This window comes from Neophocaena asiaeorientalis, unplaced genomic scaffold, assembly GCF_003031525.2.
Source record: "Neophocaena asiaeorientalis asiaeorientalis breed wild unplaced genomic scaffold, Neophocaena_asiaeorientalis_V1.1 scaffold77, whole genome shotgun sequence".
NCBI classification, from domain to species: Eukaryota; Metazoa; Chordata; class Mammalia; order Artiodactyla; family Phocoenidae; genus Neophocaena; species Neophocaena asiaeorientalis.
In genome coordinates, this window is record NW_020174645.1 from 426,924 (window position 1) to 445,045 (window position 18,122).

The following is an 18,122-nucleotide window of genomic DNA, read 5'->3' on the forward strand; positions in this document are numbered from 1 at the left end:
TGGGGGGGGGTGGGGGGGGCAGGGAGGGTCTCAATTTGCTTAAAGGGCAGAGGCCGAAGGCCTGGGGCGATAGGACTGTATTGCCTGCCACACCTTGATCTTTTTAAAAGTGCCATTTATTTATGTATTTATTGGTTGCACCGGGTCTTAGGTTGCAGCACGTGGGGTCCTCAGCTGCAGCGCGCATGTGGGATCTAGTTCCCCGACCAGGGATCGAACCTGTGCCCCCTGCACTGGGAGCGCAGGGTCTTACCCACGGCGCCACCAGGGAAGCCCCTTAAGTGCTTTGTGAGGTATAATTTACCATGAATTCATCCATCATAACTGCATAATTCTATGATTTTTAGTGAATCTGTAGACTTGTGTGACCATCACCGTCTTCCAGCTTCGGAACATTTCCATCAAAAATGTCCACTTGTTGCCAATCCTTGCCTCCCAGTCCCAGCACGAGGGGCCTCTGGTCATGCTTTCTCTTTATAAATTTGTCTTTTCTGGACACTTCATGTATTGAATACTTGGAATCGTATAGTACGTAGTCTTTTATATCTGCGTCCTTTCACTTAGCATGATGTAATGGAGGGCCATGCATTTTGTAGCTTGAATCAGTAGTGTGTTCCTTTTTATTGCTTTTTATGGTGGACCACACTTGGTTTATCCATTCCCCAGTTCACAGACATTTGAATTATTTCCAGTTTTAGCGTTTTAGCTATTACGAGTAATGCTGCTGTGAACCTCTGTGTGCATATATCCGTGGACATCTGTTTTCATTTCTCTCGGGTAGGTTCCTAGGTGTGGTATTGCTTGGTCATGTGGAAGTTTATGTGAAGCTGCCAGACTGTTTCCCCAGTGCTGTGCCATTTAACATGCGCCCCAGTGATGGGTAAGGATTCCAGATCCTCCGCGTCCTGACATTGGGTCTCGACTATCTTTTTATTATAGCAGTGCTGTGGGTGTGGAGTGCTGTCTCACTGTGGTTTTAATGTGTATTTCTCCACCGTTTAAGGACGCTGCACATCCTTTCATGTGTTCGTTAACCACTCATATATTTTTTTTAGTGAAAGATCCGTTGTATCTTTTGTACACTTTAAAAATTGGGCTGTCTTATTTTTGAGTTGTAAGAGTTCTTTGTGTATTCTGGGTAAAATGATTGTTTTACACAATCTTGTGACGTAAAGAAGTTAAGAGGAAGCTGTCTTTGCAGCGCCTTTTATGTTAACACACATATTTACATTTCTGGTGCCTTTCATTTCTCCCTGCAGATTCAAATCACTGTCTGGAATCATTTTATTTCAGCTAAAAGGACTTCCTTTAGTATTTCTGTAAGACAGTTTGCTAGTAACAAATTCTCTCAGTCTTCCTTTATCTGGGAATGCCTTAATTTCACCTTCGGTTTTGAAGGGCTCGTTCTCTGGACGTTGACCTGTTGGTTCACAGTTCTTTCCTGATTTCAGTTCTTTGAATATGTCATCCCATTGCTTTCTGTCCTCCGTTGTTTCACTGAGCTGTTATCGTTTGGGTTTTAATGGCATTGATGCTCCCCTGTATCAGATGTCGTTTTTCTCTTGCTGCTTTCAGGGTTTTCTTGTTGTCTTTCAGGAGTTTGATTATGATGGGTCCAGGTATGGATCTCTGAATATTCTGGGGAGCTTTTGCCCAGTATTTTTTCAAGTATTTTCTCCAGCTCCTTCTCTTCTTTTCTCCTGGCACTCCCCTTACATGTATATTGGTGTTCTTGACGCCCTCCTCCACGTCTCTGAGGGTCACTTCATTTGTCTTCAACACAGTAAGTCCCCTACATGTGAACGAGCTCCATTCCGAGAGTGCGTTTGTAAGTCCAATTTATTCGTCAAGTCCAACAAAGTCAGCCAAGGTACCCAACTAACACGGTCGGCTACATAGTACTGTACTGTAATAGGTTTATAATACTTTTCACACAAATAATACATAAAAAAACGAACAAACACAAAAAATAAAAACATTTTTAATCTTACATCACAGTCCCTTGAAAAGTACAGTAGTACCATACAACAGCTGGCACACAGGGGCTGGCATCGCGTGACCAGGCAGGAAGAGTTACTGACTGGAGGAGGGAGAGGAGGTGGGAGATGGCAGAACTGAAGGACCGTCAGCCATAGCAGACGGAGGGCGAGCTGCAATTGCACTCACGCTGGACGTTGATGGCTCGCACATACGCATCTTCGAAAGTTCGCAGCTTGAAGGTTCATATGTAGGGGACTTACTATATTTTTTCTTTCTGTTCTTCATATTGGGTAATTTCTACTGCCGTAACTTCAGGTTCACTGATTCTTTCTTCTACCATCTTGAATCTACTATGGAACCCTTGTAGTATATTTTTCTTCACCTCAGTTATCATACTTTTCAACTCTATAATTTTTTCAAATGAGTCTTTTTTAGAAATGTAGTTTCTGTCCATTTGAGACTCTCTATTTGTTGACTCATTGCTGTCATACTTTTAATTCTTTAAGCATAGTTTCCTTTAGTTCTTTGATCAGATTTATAATGGTTGCTATGTAATCTTTGCTACATTGAAAATCTGGGGGCACTGAGAGACATGGTCTATTGATTGCTTTTTTCCTGAGTATGAATCCCATTTTAATGTTTCTTTGCATATCATCATTTTTTGTCTCAAACTGGACCTTTTAGATAATATATTGTCTCTGCATTATTTACCTGTTAGCCACATCCTGATCTCCCACTTAAGGCCTGTTGCTGCTGCATCTGAGTTTGTTTATTTCTTTGCTTCTTTGCTTAGTAACTTGCCTAGGCTGAATCTGTGAGGTCTCACTCTATGGTGTGTGGCTATCAGTTTTTTTCCCTGAATTCTTGTCCTTATTTTAAGCCTACTTTCCTGAGGGTTGTCCCTTTGTCTGCATAGGTTAGTGGTCATCCAGTAATTGACCACCTTGATCCAGGAGGGCTTCATCTTCTGCCGATGGATCTGTAGGAGAGCAGGCAGTGTGTTCACGGTTCAGGCTGCTCTCAAGTCGGCCTCAGCTTTTGTTTCTTTCTGGGCCCTCTGAGGTCGGTACCAGGGCCTGCTGTTCTCTATCTGTGCCACCCCTGTCCCTCCTCTGCCCTCCTCCTGCTCTACCCCCCAGAGGCTGACCCCTGGGACCACATCATCCAGCCTCTGACTCTCTAATTTCTGACTAGTTTGTCCAATGCGAAGCACTAGTAGGTGGAAAAGGTTAGGGTATTTCTTCACTGCTCCCACCTTTCTTCAGAACCACATCTCTCTTGGTTGTCTTAGCCCACTCAAGTTGCAATAACAAAATATCACAGACAGGGTAGCTTACAAACGAAAATTTATTTCTCATTTTTGGGGGCTAGAGGTCCACCATCAGGGTGCCTGCAAGGTTGGGTGAGGCCCTCTTCCAGGTCACAGGCTTCTCACCGTGTCCTTTGGAAGCTCTTTGGGGTCTCGTATAAGGGCACTAATCTCATCCCTGAGGGCTCCACCCTCATGACCTATCTCCACCCTCATGACCCTAAGCACCTCCCAAACCCCTCTACCGTCACTTGGGGCACTAGGATGTCGACATATACATTTTGAGGGGACACAAACATTCAGACCTTAGCAGCAGCTTTGTTGTTTTGTTACAGAACCACACTTGTGTCCACACGCCATGTGCAGTTAAGCCAGTCTACTGACACCAGGTTGTGGTGAAGGAAAATGTGGTGTTTATTGCAGGCACCAAGCAAGGAGAATGGGCAGTTCATATTCAAAGGACCCAAACCCTCTGAGTTTGGCTTTGGCTGTCAGGGAAGTGTTTTTAAAGACAGCGTGAGGGAGAGGGTCACAGGGTACGTGATCAGCTCATGCACATACCTCTGCCTGGTTGGTGGGGGGGTAATCGGGAGTCAACATCCTCAGCCTTCTGGTTCCAACTTTTCTGAGGTCTGCATGCTTGTGGGAAGCATACTCTTATCCTGGTAGGGGTTTCAGTGTTTGTAAAATAACTCAAGGATGCGGCTCAGGATATTAGCTATAGCCCTTGAGGAGGAACTAAAGGCCCTTGATTTTGTTTTATGGCTAAACGGTTTTCGTTTTGTCTTGCTTGATTGCTTTTGTTTGTTTCTGCACTTCCTCATTCTCTGATTAAATTTGCTCTTGGGAACTGGGGGAAGGCCTGGGAGGCTAAAGCTTGGCTACAAACAAGAGGTGGGGGACATGTGGGAGGGTTCCTGCTCAGTTACAGCTTCCTGATTATGCTTCTCACCATGAAGGGATGCAGCTTTCCTGGCCTCTGAGAATTCTTTTTATCCTCTTACAGGTCTTTGGGCTCCTTAGCATCCGTCGTACATGTATCTCCCCCAACCTTTCTCTGAAAGTAGCCCTTTCAGTAAACGCTCTTCATTTAAACCATCTGTCATAAATCTGTTTCTTGGAGGGACCCTGGCTAGAAGAGAGAGGAGGCAAGGATGGCAGCCAGGTGTTCGGTCCAGGCCAGCAGGTGGATGGGGAGGCCGTTGGCTACGAGGAGGAGAGCTCGGAGGCCAGTGTGTTTGGAAGCGGATAATCAAGGGTGATGCTTGTTTGGGGCGCCTGTTAGACACGGAAGTCAAGGAGTTAAGTTGGCAGCTGAATATGGGAGACCAGAGCTCAAGAGATGAGGGGCTGGTGATCTAAAACTCGGAAGGCATCCGAGTATTGATGGTACTTAAACTGTAGGCATGAGATCATCTAGGGAGAGGGTGTGGAGAAGTGGTCCAAGGATGAAAACTAGGGTGTTTCCAAGTGAGAGGATTGGACACGGAGGAGAATTCAGCCCTGGAGACTGAGATGGGGTGACAGTGAGAGAATAAAGAGCATGACGACCCAGAATCCTGGGAGGAACGTGCTTCAAGAAGGAGGGAGTTAATGCTGCTGGGAAGGCATGGAGGGCGGAGACCCCTGAGCTTAGGAGCATGGACATGGCTGGTGAAGGGCTTCAGGGAAGTGGAGCTTCGTTATGTAGAGAGCAGGGAAATTGGGGGAGAGCTGGGGGGGAATGTAGATCCATGGAGTTTTGTTTTGTTCTGTGTTGAATGGGAAATGAATGTAGAGAGGAGAAGTGATATGCAAGAGAGAGAGGGGTTAATTGTAGCAACCAAGACCTTGACCATCAGGGTGTGGGACCCGGGGCAGAAGCAGAGAGTGGCAGGGGCAGCGCCTAGGCTGGACAGGAGAGTAGAGCCCTTGTGCAGGCATCAAGGCTCATGGTGTGTGTGTGGGGGTGATGTTTGGAAGAACAGGTTCCTACGTCAGGCACTGCTCTCCCCAGGGCTCTTTGCCCAGACTGACTTCACCTCTTATTTCCCGGAATCAATTGAGGCCGTCAGGTGTGAATCCTCCCCTTTTCCTCCCAAAGATCTAGCCCACCTCCCATTCTCCTGTCCTCCCTAGACAAGCTCCAGCAAAGGTGAGTCCATCCCCGGGGTCAGCACTGCAGAGCACGGCAGATCGTGTAAACAAGTGACAGGGGCCTCCCTGGCGGTCCAGTGGTTAAGACTCTGCGCTTCCACTGCAAGAGATGTGGGTTTGATCCGTTGTCGGGGAACTAAGATCCCACACGCTGCACAGCGAGGCATGCGTGCATGCGTACATACATACATACATAAACAAACAAGGGGCAGCACCACGGACAGGTCACATAGAGCCACGTGATTTTTACATTCTGTGCAAGAACCAGCCTCACCTCCAAGGAGAGGCTTTCTCTTTTTATATATAAATTTATTTATTTATTTATTTTTGGCTGCGTTGGGTCTTCGTTCCTGCGTGTGGGCTTTCTCTAGTTGCGGCGAGCAGGGGCTACTCTTCATTGCGGTGCGCGGGCTTCTCATTGAGATGGCTTCTCTTGTTGCGGAGCACGGGCTCTAGGCCCGCGGGCTTCAGTAGTTGTGGCTCAGGGGCTTAGCTGCTCTGCGGCATGTGGGATCTTCCCAGACCAGGGATCGAACCCGTGTCCCCTGCATTGGCAGGCGGATTCTTAACCACTGCGCCACAAGGGAAGTCCCGTTCTCTGCTTTCTTGTACACGCTGCCTTCTCAGGTTGGGTATCATTTCTCCACATTTGACGGCAGCGCGTTTCAGGAATGAAGGAGCCCCGTCTGTACAACAGGATGATGGCTGGTGGTGGGTTAGTCAAAAGAAAATACTGCTAAAAAAGAATAATTAAAGATAATACACTCAGACTATGAATAATTAAAAAGATGTGAGTGTACACACACTTTCCAAGCTTTTAAGGGATGGCGAACTTTTTCTTTGATTATGGGTCTGCTTATAGATTCCTTGGTCTTTTCTGCTTCCCTGAGTCTCTAATCTGTTACCTCCCGTTTCCAGTTTCCTTCACGTGGGACGTGAGCCTAAACGTGTTGGGAAAAAGCTGGGCACAGCAGCTTAGATTTTAACTTACCGTTTTCACTTATCTTTCCTTTTGTCGCACACACCTTGTTGAGAGCCTGACGCTTTGCAAATCTGAGACTGGGTTAGTCCAGGAGGAAGTGCCCAGACCAAGTCAGAATGCCCTTGCCACTGCCTGGCTGGTGATCATGGGTACGTTCCAACTTCGTGGTCCAGCTTGTCATCTGAAAAGGTGGGAATTAGAAAAGGTGATGTCCAAAGAAACAAAGTGTCCAAGTCCCCCCCAGCTCAGTTATTGGGATTAATAACACAGCAGGTAATCTCAGGAAGGTCCCTTGAAATGCTCTAAATAGCTAGTAGTCGTAAGAATATATATTATTCATATAGCTAGAATTAGTATATCGTTTAGGTGATGCTCTTGGCTGCAGTACTAGAAAACCCAGTTGAAATGGCTTTAAACAACAAGGAAAGTTTAGTATTCCACATATTAAGAAATTTGGACTCAGGGCGGTTCCTGATGTAGTTAATTTTCTGAGTCTGTACCATCAAGGACCTTTCCATCTCTCAAGCTAGTTCTCCTCGTGGTTGCAAAATGGCTGCCAGAGATCCACGCGTAGATGGACGCAAAATATCTACAGAACAGAAAAGAATACAGTGTTATTTTTCCTGTGTTGTTTAAAAATAAATGTTCCAGTCTCCCCAGTTCTGCCCCCAGCCCAACTTGCCCCAGTATCTCAATAGCTGAATTGGAAGGCAGGCCCATTCCTAAGCCAGTTATGGGACAGGAGAAATGAAGTGGCCAGGATCGGCTTTGATCAAGCAAAATTGAGCCTTGGGGGCTGGCTCCCAGCTCTTGATACAAAATCGTGATCTGACAAGAGTGAGCTGGCATGGGAACAGGTAAAACGTGTGCCAGCATTAAGCATAATCAGTGCTCAGAAACAGTAGAAATGAAAACATATAAAGGAAACAGGGTGTTTAAATAGATGGTTCGTAGCTCCTCAGGGGCCACAGACAAGTCGGAGAACCTACTGAAAGCTATGGCCCTTCTCCTTAGGGAAAAAATGCTCAGATATACTTACTTAATAGGACTACCTTGAGTACAGGCACTGGCCAATTAGAATGTTCCAACTTAGTGCTGACCAATCAGAATGAGTGCCAACCTGTTACTGACCAATCAGAACAGACTGTGCTCAGGTACCGGTCAATGAAAATGGATGTCATACCCAAAGGATGACTAGGGCCCTCCACAGTGCATCCCCCTTGATGTATTCTGTTATCAGTCAGTGTGTACATTTTCAAAATAATTTGCCCCCAACATTTGAAATGGTAGCTTTTCACATCAAGAGCCAGATTTCTGCCCCTCTTTACACACTTGAAGATGTGGCCATGCTGGAGCCACCATGGGAGCTGAGAAATGGTTGCCCCATAGGAGGTTGGTACTTTACAGTTTGCCACCCTCTCCACCCCTCTCTATTGCCTGTCGCCTCTCCCACTTCACTCGTGTATATGTCCTGCCAGCCCTTGTAGTACTGGATTTTGCAAATGCTGGAGCTGGCCATGGCCATCTAGTGGGGGAAGGTGTTAATGGGGTGACTGGGTTCATGTGGTTATTACTCTTCGCTCCCCAGTGTGCCGGCATTTGGTAGGGACCAGTTTTTGTTTGTTTGTTTGTTTTGCGGTACGCGGGCCTCTCACTGTTGTGGCCTCTCCCGTTGCGGAGCACAGGCTCCGGACGCGCAGGCTCAGCGGCCATGGCTCACGGGTCCAGCCGCTCCGCGGCATGTGGGATCTTCCCGGACCGGGGCACGAACCCACGTCCCCTGCATCGGCAGGCGGACTCTCAACCACTGCGCCACCAGGGAAGCCCTGGTAGGGACCAGTTTACCAGTTCCCAAGGGAGGTGCCCTTGACCACAGCCCCGATAATCCGGGCACCCCAATCCCAGACATGTAATAACCCCCAGTGAGGTCATTCTTCCCACAAGGAAGAGGATATTTTACCCTATGGAACTAGAAAGGTGATTGAGTGTGAAGGTCTCAGACTCTGGAGCCAGATTTTCTGGGTTTGAATCCAGACTCTGCCACTTACTTGCTGTGTGATCTTGGGCGAGTTGCTTAGCCCCTCTGTGCCTTGGCTTTCTCATCTGTTAAATGGAGTTGATAGAAGGATTAAGTGAATGGCAAATGTACAGTGCTTAGATTTACACCAGACACACAGTGTACGTGTTAATTATTATCATGTGACCTTGATTTTTTGAACATTCTGAATCTGGACTAGGCTTTTGGCTTTACCTTTGTATGTAACCAAAAGGCTTATGAAAAGACTGGAAACAAAAGTCTTCCCTCCGACGATGCATTCCTAAAGGGGATTCTTCATGACTAGAAAAATAAATTACTGTGGATCCTTTGTGGCTGCTTCTGGGCGGCTGTGCAGAGTTTTGGGCACCATCCCAACTGGAGGAGGAGATTTTTGTGGTTTGTTTCATTTGTCGGTAAGACACAGGGTTTGTTTGCTTTGCCCTGACTGTGGCATCAGAGCCATTCAGCGGGAGGTGGAATTTTCCATGTCTCTGCTCAGAGGAGTTGTCACAGGAATGTGGACGATGCACCCACTGGACTGGGACACACACCCCCCCCCCGCCGCCAGGAGTGTGCCCAGAGCTGGTGGCTGATGCCGAGACAACCCGGAGGACGAGGAGCTGGCAGCTCAAGACGGGCAGCAGGATGGAGACTCTTCACATGGAAGGATCTGGGCATCTTCCCACCCTACCCGGGCTTTGATGGAGTTTTAGGAGTTGCTTTTCTAGAGAGAAAATTCCGGGACATTGTGATTCTGAGCTGCAGTTGGTGTTTGGACAATTGTCCACTGCCAGAAGGGAGTGTGGGCGGCAAGTGGGCTCCAGGTGGAGGGGGTGGGGGAGTCTAGCTTCCGGAGCGGGCAGGGCTCCTGCTGTTCCAGGCAGAGAAGGAAGGTAGGAAACCTCCGCTCCCCCGACTTGCTCCTGGTCCCTGCTCAGGAGTTTCCTGTGTGTTTGCATCTGAGCCTCTAACACAAGAACTGCCAACTCAGACCCTTCATCAGATCCCTCATCCTCCACCTAGTATGGTTGCCTTCATTATGCCTCTTAGGTTGTATTCTCTTGCCGTGGGAAACACATAGCAGTATTCTGCCCTCCCACAAGAAATGTGCGCGCTCCCCTCCTCTTTTATTTCACAAAACATGAAGCTGTTTTGCTCAGCAAATACTTGTAGAACACCTGCATGCCAGGCAGTATTTTACGTGCTGGGGATACAGTGGTGAATCGTCTGGGCAAAATCTAGAGGAAGAGGACAGGCAATAAACAAAATGATTAGGTAAAATCTACGCCAGGTGTGAGAAAAGTTTTGGAGAAAAATAAATCTCAGAGGAAGAGGAGTGCTGGGGTGTGGGAGGGCCAGAGAAGGTCTGACAAAAAGGTGGTCTTGAGCTTCCCTGGTGGCGCAGTGGTTGAGAGTCCGCCTGCCGATGCAGGGGACACGGGTTCGTGCCCCCGTCCGGGAAGATCCCACATGCCGCGGAGCGGCTGGGCCCGTGAGCCGTGGCCACTGAGCCTGCGCGTCTGGAGCCTGTGCTCCGCAACGGGAGAGCCACAGCAGTGAGAGGCCCGCATACCGCAAAAAAAAAAAAGGGGGTCTCTGAGTGATGACACGGAACAGGTCAGAGTGTGGTCCGTTTGGATTTCTGGGCCAAGAGTTTCCAGGCTGTGGAAGCAGCATGTGCAAAGGTCCTGAGGTGGGTGCATGCCTGGAGTGTTGAAGGCTGGCGGCAGGAGGTGAGACGAGAGATGATAGTGTGTGCGTGTGTGCCTGTGTGTGTGCGTGCATGTACGTGTGTGCGTGTGTGTGCGCATGTGGGTTGGGGGGTGGGGAACCAGATCACTCAGAACCTTGTGGCCACTGTAAGAACTTGACTTTCACTATGACAAAAATGGGAGCCACGGAAGAACGCGTACAGAAATTGATTTGTCTTAGAGGCATCACCTTGACTCTTGTGTGAGACATACCAAAGCAGGACAGGATGGATAGAGGAAGACCAGTTAGGTTAGTGAAGCGTCTTTTATTGAATAGAGTAGGGATGTCTTTTATTTATTTGCTTATTTAAAATTGTTTATTTTTATTGAAGTATCGTTGATTTACAGTGTTGTGTTAATTTCTACTGTATAGCAAAGTGGTTCTGTTTTATACACACACACACACACACACACACACACACTCTCTCTCTCTCTCTCTCTCTCTCTCTCTCTCTCTCTTTTTTAAATATTCTTTTCCATTATGGTTTCTCACAGGATATTGAATAGAGTTCCCTGTGCTATACAGTAGGGCCTTGTTGTTTATCCATTCTATATATAATAGTTTGTATTTGCTAATCCCAAACTCCCAATTCATCCCTGCCCCCCAGCTCCCCCTTGGCAACCACAAGTCTGTTCTCTGTGAGTCTGTTTCTGTTTTGTAGATAGGTTCATTTGTGTCATATTTTAGATTCTACCTATAAGTGCTATCATATGATATTTGTCTTTGTCTGACTTACTTCACTCAGCATGACAATCTCTAGGTCCATCCATGTTGCTGCAAATGTCATTATTTCGTTTTTTTTATGGCTGAGTAGTATTCCATTGTGTATATGTACCACATCTTCTTTATCCGTTCCTCTGTCCATGGACATTCAGGTCGCTTCCATGTCTTGGCTATTGTGAATAGTGCTGCAGTGAACATAGGGGTGCATGGATCGTTTTGAATTAGAGTTTTGTCTGCGTATATGCCCAGGAGTGGGATTGCTGGATCCTATGGTAGCTCTTTTTTCAGTTTCTTGAGGAACCTCCATACTGTTCTCTATAGTAGCTGCACCAACTTACATTCCCACCAACAGTGTAGGAGGGTTCCCTTCTCTCCACACCCTCTCTGGCATTTGTCATTTGTAGACTTTTTGATGATGGCCATTCTGACCGGTGTGAGGTGGTACCTCGTTGTAGTTTCGATCTGCATTTCTCTGATAATTAGAGAAGTTGAGCATCGTTTTCATGTGCCTGTTGGCCATCTGTATGTCTTCTTGAGAGAAATGCCTGTTAGTAGGGATTCTTTTAGATGCATGTGTTGTTTTATAGGAAAGCCATGTCTGATATAAACTGTTTGGAGATCCCTGGATACATAAAGTGCTTGCTAAGGGACCCAGGAGACCCAGAGCAGCTCTGAGGCTTTTGGTTCAAGGGCGATGGCTGAGAGGTTTCTCTCCCCAGTCGGGAAGCTGGTGCCCACGGTGGATGGCCTCCTGTGACCCCAGCTGCTGTGTTTGAAGCACAGTGACTCACGCTTCTGCACACCCACTTGACGCCCGTCAGAACCCCTTCCTTCAGCGGTTAGATTGGAAAGCAGAGTCGTGAGCGGGGTATCCTGGGCAACATCTCAGCGGAGAAAACACCAAGCATGCAAACAGCCCCTGCCCCGGGGAGAGGTCTCCTGCAGAGTCCGACTTCGCTGCGGAGCTTCCCTGTCTGGCTCCGGGGACAGCGATGGTGCGGAATCGGGATGATCTGTCCAGCTGTCGGCACCTCCGGGGCTGTCCAGACCGGGTGCTGTCCGTGAACAGACACAACCCACCACGACGTGAGTGCTTCCAGACATCCCTGACCACCCACCAGCCCTCCCACGGGGAGAGCCCGACTCAGCCAGCTTCCTCTGCCTGCTGTGAGCACCTGCCTCCCTCGCGGCTCCCATTGTTCACGCGCAGGACAGAGTCAGGGCAGTGGGTGGCGGGAAGGGAAAAGACAAGAGAGGATGAGAGGGGAGGGGCTTGTGTGCGGACCCGGGTCTAGCAGTCTCTGTCACGGGGTGGGGGGTTGGGAAAACGAGGGTGAGACCGGTGAAGTGGAGAGAAATCAAACAGAAAAAGACCCAGAGGCCGCAGTAGTTGAACAAGAGGGGAAACCAAGAAAGAGGAACTGAAAATTCCCGGAAGCTGGGTGCTAGGAAGGGTATTTTTCTGGGGGAAGTGGGCTAATGGGGGGGAATCAGTGAGAGGTTTCCAAGTGTGGAGAACTGGAGACAAAGGAAATAAGATGCTCGGAGGAATGGCTCCATTGTTTCCAAATCCAGAACTCTTCCTGGAATAAAGAGTAGATTTAACAAGATGGCTATGAATTAGATGCCTGAAATCTTTTCTAGAAGCACAGAGATTGGAATCGCCCTTTATTCTGCCTGGTTCATGAAGAGCATCTCCTTATATGCAGCCTGGTCCACCAGGGCACTGGGGCCCACATGGGTTACACTAGAAGCTCTTCATTCAATGGACTCCCAGAACAGTTCATGTGTTTCTTTCTAAGACTTATCACGCCTGACTTTATATTTGGATTCTGAAGGAAAGAATGATCTGAATTAGAATAAACGCGAACCCCTCGTGACATGCGGTGTCCCTGGGCTGTATGTCCCCAGCCTCCTCAATGGAGCACGTCCTACTCATCTCTTTACCCCTTGTGATACCTGGGAGGTCCCCAAAAGGAGTTCTGAACCTCTAGGCAGAGCCACATAATAATAATCCATCTCCCAGCTCAGAGAGGATTGATAATCTGTGACCTTTGATCTTTCTTCTTTTTTTTTTTTTAATTTTTTGGCTGTGCCACGCTGCATGTGAGATCTAGTTCCCTGACCAGGGATCGAACCTGAGCCCCATCATATGATATTTGTCTTTGTCTGACTTACTTCACTCAGCATGACAATCTCTAGGTCCATCCATGTTACTGCAAATGTCATTATTTCGTTTTTTTTATGGCTGAGTAGTATTCCATTGTGTATATGTACCACATCTTCTTTATCCGTTCCTCTGTCCATGGACATTCAGGTCGCTTCCATGTCTTGGCTATTGTGAATAGTGCTGCAGTGAACATAGGGGTGCATGGATCGTTTTGAATTAGAGTTTTGTCTGCGTATATGCCCAGGAGTGGGATTGCTGGATCCTATGGTAGCTCTTTTTTCAGTTTCTTGAGGAACCTCCATACTGTTCTCTATAGTAGCTGCACCAACTTACATTCCCACCAACAGTGTAGGAGGGTTCCCTTCTCTCCACACCCTCTCTGGCATTTGTCATTTGTAGACTTTTTGATGATGGCCATTCTGACCGGTGTGAGGTGGTACCTCGTTGTAGTTTCGATCTGCATTTCTCTGATAATTAGAGAAGTTGAGCATCGTTTTCATGTGCCTGTTGGCCATCTGTATGTCTTCTTGAGAGAAATGCCTGTTAGTAGGGATTCTTTTAGATGCATGTGTTGTTTTATAGGAAAGCCATGTCTGATATAAACTGTTTGGAGATCCCTGGATACATAAAGTGCTTGCTAAGGGACCCAGGAGACCCAGAGCAGCTCTGAGGCTTTTGGTTCAAGGGCGATGGCTGAGAGGTTTCTCTCCCCAGTCGGGAAGCTGGTGCCCACGGTGGATGGCCTCCTGTGACCCCAGCTGCTGTGTTTGAAGCACAGTGACTCACGCTTCTGCACACCCACTTGACGCCCGTCAGAACCCCTTCCTTCAGCGGTTAGATTGGAAAGCAGAGTCGTGAGCGGGGTATCCTGGGCAACATCTCAGCGGAGAAAACACCAAGCATGCAAACAGCCCCTGCCCCGGGGAGAGGTCTCCTGCAGAGTCCGACTTCGCTGCGGAGCTTCCCTGTCTGGCTCCGGGGACAGCGATGGTGCGGAATCGGGATGATCTGTCCAGCTGTCGGCACCTCCGGGGCTGTCCAGACCGGGTGCTGTCCGTGAACAGACACAACCCACCACGACGTGAGTGCTTCCAGACATCCCTGACCACCCACCAGCCCTCCCACGGGGAGAGCCCGACTCAGCCAGCTTCCTCTGCCTGCTGTGAGCACCTGCCTCCCTCGCGGCTCCCATTGTTCACGCGCAGGACAGAGTCAGGGCAGTGGGTGGCGGGAAGGGAAAAGACAAGAGAGGATGAGAGGGGAGGGGCTTGTGTGCGGACCCGGGTCTAGCAGTCTCTGTCACGGGGTGGGGGGTTGGGAAAACGAGGGTGAGACCGGTGAAGTGGAGAGAAATCAAACAGAAAAAGACCCAGAGGCCGCAGTAGTTGAACAAGAGGGGAAACCAAGAAAGAGGAACTGAAAATTCCCGGAAGCTGGGTGCTAGGAAGGGTATTTTTCTGGGGGAAGTGGGCTAATGGGGGGGAATCAGTGAGAGGTTTCCAAGTGTGGAGAACTGGAGACAAAGGAAATAAGATGCTCGGAGGAATGGCTCCATTGTTTCCAAATCCAGAACTCTTCCTGGAATAAAGAGTAGATTTAACAAGATGGCTATGAATTAGATGCCTGAAATCTTTTCTAGAAGCACAGAGATTGGAATCGCCCTTTATTCTGCCTGGTTCATGAAGAGCATCTCCTTATATGCAGCCTGGTCCACCAGGGCACTGGGGCCCACATGGGTTACACTAGAAGCTCTTCATTCAATGGACTCCCAGAACAGTTCATGTGTTTCTTTCTAAGACTTATCACGCCTGACTTTATATTTGGATTCTGAAGGAAAGAATGATCTGAATTAGAATAAACGCGAACCCCTCGTGACATGCGGTGTCCCTGGGCTGTATGTCCCCAGCCTCCTCAATGGAGCACGTCCTACTCATCTCTTTACCCCTTGTGATACCTGGGAGGTCCCCAAAAGGAGTTCTGAACCTCTAGGCAGAGCCACATAATAATAATCCATCTCCCAGCTCAGAGAGGATTGATAATCTGTGACCTTTGATCTTTCTTCTTTTTTTTTTTTTAATTTTTTGGCTGTGCCACGCTGCATGTGAGATCTAGTTCCCTGACCAGGGATCGAACCTGAGCCCCCTGTAGTAGAAATGCAGAGTCTTAACCTCTGGACCGCCGGGGAAGTCCTAGGTATCAATTTTAACTCCTGAAAAGTAGAGAAAAGGAAGGGGATCCTGACCCCCAGGGAAGAGCTGGTTTTGGCAGCCAAGCATCTTAAAGAATTGTGGTAAAATACACATAACATAAAGTTTCCCGTCTTAAGCCTTTTAAGCATATAGCTCAGGGGCCTGAAGTACATTCGCACTGTTGTGCAACCATCACCCCCACCCGTCTCCAGCACTCTTTCCATCTTCCCAAACTGAGGCTCTGTCCCCGTTGAACACTCCCTCCGCATTCCTCGTTCCCGTATCTCCGGGGGTGCGCACCCCAGCTCGGTGGCCTTGCAGCCCGCGCGGCACGGAGATGCTCATCTGGTAGGAAGAAGGCAGTTTCGTGCTCCCCCCCGCCTCCCCCCATTCACACTCCAGACACATCAGCACCATGAAAAACTCACACTTAAGGTTCTGTCAGATTAATCAGGACGAAACTGTAGACTCTGCTGTTTTACATGACGGCCCCACATTTTTTAAAGTTCAGATATTTATCTCGCTTTAACTTCTTATTTGCCTGTGATACTGAAAAAAATTCCAGTAGTAGGAATTGAGTGTTCTGTGAATTCCTCCCATGGAATTCCTTTCGTATCAAAGCTATGGAGCAAAACCAAAGTTGTTGAAAAATCACGGAGATGACCCTCCGGGGTGAGTCACACCTATCCTTGCAGGACGAGAATTATCTCATTGTTCCATCAAAGAGGCCCAGGTCTGGAGCTTGCCTAGGGGCGGTTGGTCTATAAACGGATTAAGGGAAAATCACATCTTCTTTCCACACGTGACCCCCAGACAGTCCGGCGCGAGAAACCCAAGGGTCCGAGGAGGTGAAGGCTTCGTGCTTCGTTGCAGCTGAAGTTACACTGATGCCTGGGAAGGGCTGGGTTGTTCTTTATTAGTGGGGCTCACTGGAATCATTTGGGGCAGCTTTTCAAATACAGATGCTGTACCTGACCCGGAGGATTCCTACTCAGAAGGTTGGGGTGGAGCGTGTGTATTTTGGAAGGATGGCCCGGGGGATTCTCTTGTGCAGGTCAGGGTCACAGACCTTTCAGGAAGGCCGTCTCACCTGCCAGGGTTGCTGCTGGATGCCGGGGCTGGCCCCGTAAAGACATTTTGAGCCATCACAGAAGTGCGATGGGAAAGCAACAAAGGCCGCCTCCCAGATCCCTGCCAAGGAAAGTGGATCTCGTTAGCCGAGGGCTCGACCTTGCCGCGTGGGATGTGCTGGGAGTGGGGATGGGCTCGCATCCTTCCCTTAAATACAGAACAAATGTTTAAAGACGCTTTGTCAGAAGAGGTGCCAGTGGTCAGCATGCCCAGGGTCTGTGTCCCTCAGGCCCCTCCCGTGCTGCATCCGTCCCCTGGTCCAGAGGAGGGCTGTCCTGTGAGTGAGGCCGAGGCTTCTCTGGGGCCCTTTCCTGGTCCTGGGAGGACCTGAAAGTGATTCGTGTGTTTCACCTGCGTGTTCTTGGTTTCTTACAGGGCACGCTGCATGTCGGCCGCGACGGGGATGGCAGATGGCCCCAGGCTTGGGTTCGGGTCCCATCGCTGTCTTGGGGAAGAGCCTGGGAGATGGGTAAGTGAGGGGAGGGCCCTAGTGGCTGGCCACAGCTAGCCCCACGTTTTGGTGGCTCAGAGCAGTGGTCCCCGGTGGAGGGGAATTGTCAGGGACCCTTTTCAGAATATTTAAAAACCTATCAGAAATGATACATTTCCCTAAGATAAACAGAACTGATTCATTTACTTATTCTTTTAATCTAAGAATCTATATTTAACAGGGCACAAGATTTTCATAGATATAATTGTCTTCTTTCATCTAAATTCTCATCATTGTTCATTTCTAAAAATTTAGTATCTTTAATTCTGACGTTATAACAAGGGTTTTTTTTTAATATGCAAGGAGAAAAGTTTGGTGGCTTGTTTAAAGAAAACTGAGCTCTTACAAGGGATGTAAAAGGACTTTTAAATAAATGAGGATAAACATCATAATTCTGGGTAGAAAGACTCCATATTTTAAGAGGAAAATGTTTCCTCTAATATCTTTGAAAATGTCAACCACTGATTCTCAAATTCATCTAGGAAGAATAAAGAGGACATTTCTGATAAAAAAGAATAATAAGGAAGGACTTCCCATAAATAATGTTGAACTGTGTGCGACAGAGTCATAAAACAGGTGCAGTACTGGTGGCAGAATCCACGAGACCAGTGGCAGAGAATAGGCAGCTGCTAGGAAATCAATTTGAATGGAACTTTCCAGCAAAGAGTGTTAGCAGAGCTTGATGACCTGTTCCTCTCCTGTCCCGTGCCAGCCCGAGTCCTGCAGTGTGGGCCTTCCTCAGGCCGCCCCATTCAGGAATCAGAGCTAATGATAACAGTACCGTCCTTGCAGAGTGGGGACTGAATTTGCGAGTATGAAACATCCTGAAGGGTGCAAACAGTAGGCGCCCAATAAGTGTTCTGTCTTCAACTCTACTTTGAGTTCTTCTCTGTCTTGCACAGCCTTTTTTTTTAATCTTTATTTTTATTGAGGTGAAACTCATGAAACATAAATTCAACACTTTAGTAATTTTATTAGCCGTTTAAAGCCTGTAATTCAGTGGCATTTAGTAATTTACAACACCTCTGTCTAATTCCAACACAGCACCCTCACCCCAAAAGGAAACCCACTGGTGGTCACCTCCCCACCCAGCCCCTGGCAACTACGAATCTACCTTCTGTCTCTGTGGGTTTGCCTCTTCTGGATGTTTCAAATCATACAACATGTGTCTTTCTGTGTGTGGCTTCTTTCCCTAAACATGATGTTCTCAAGGTCCATGCAT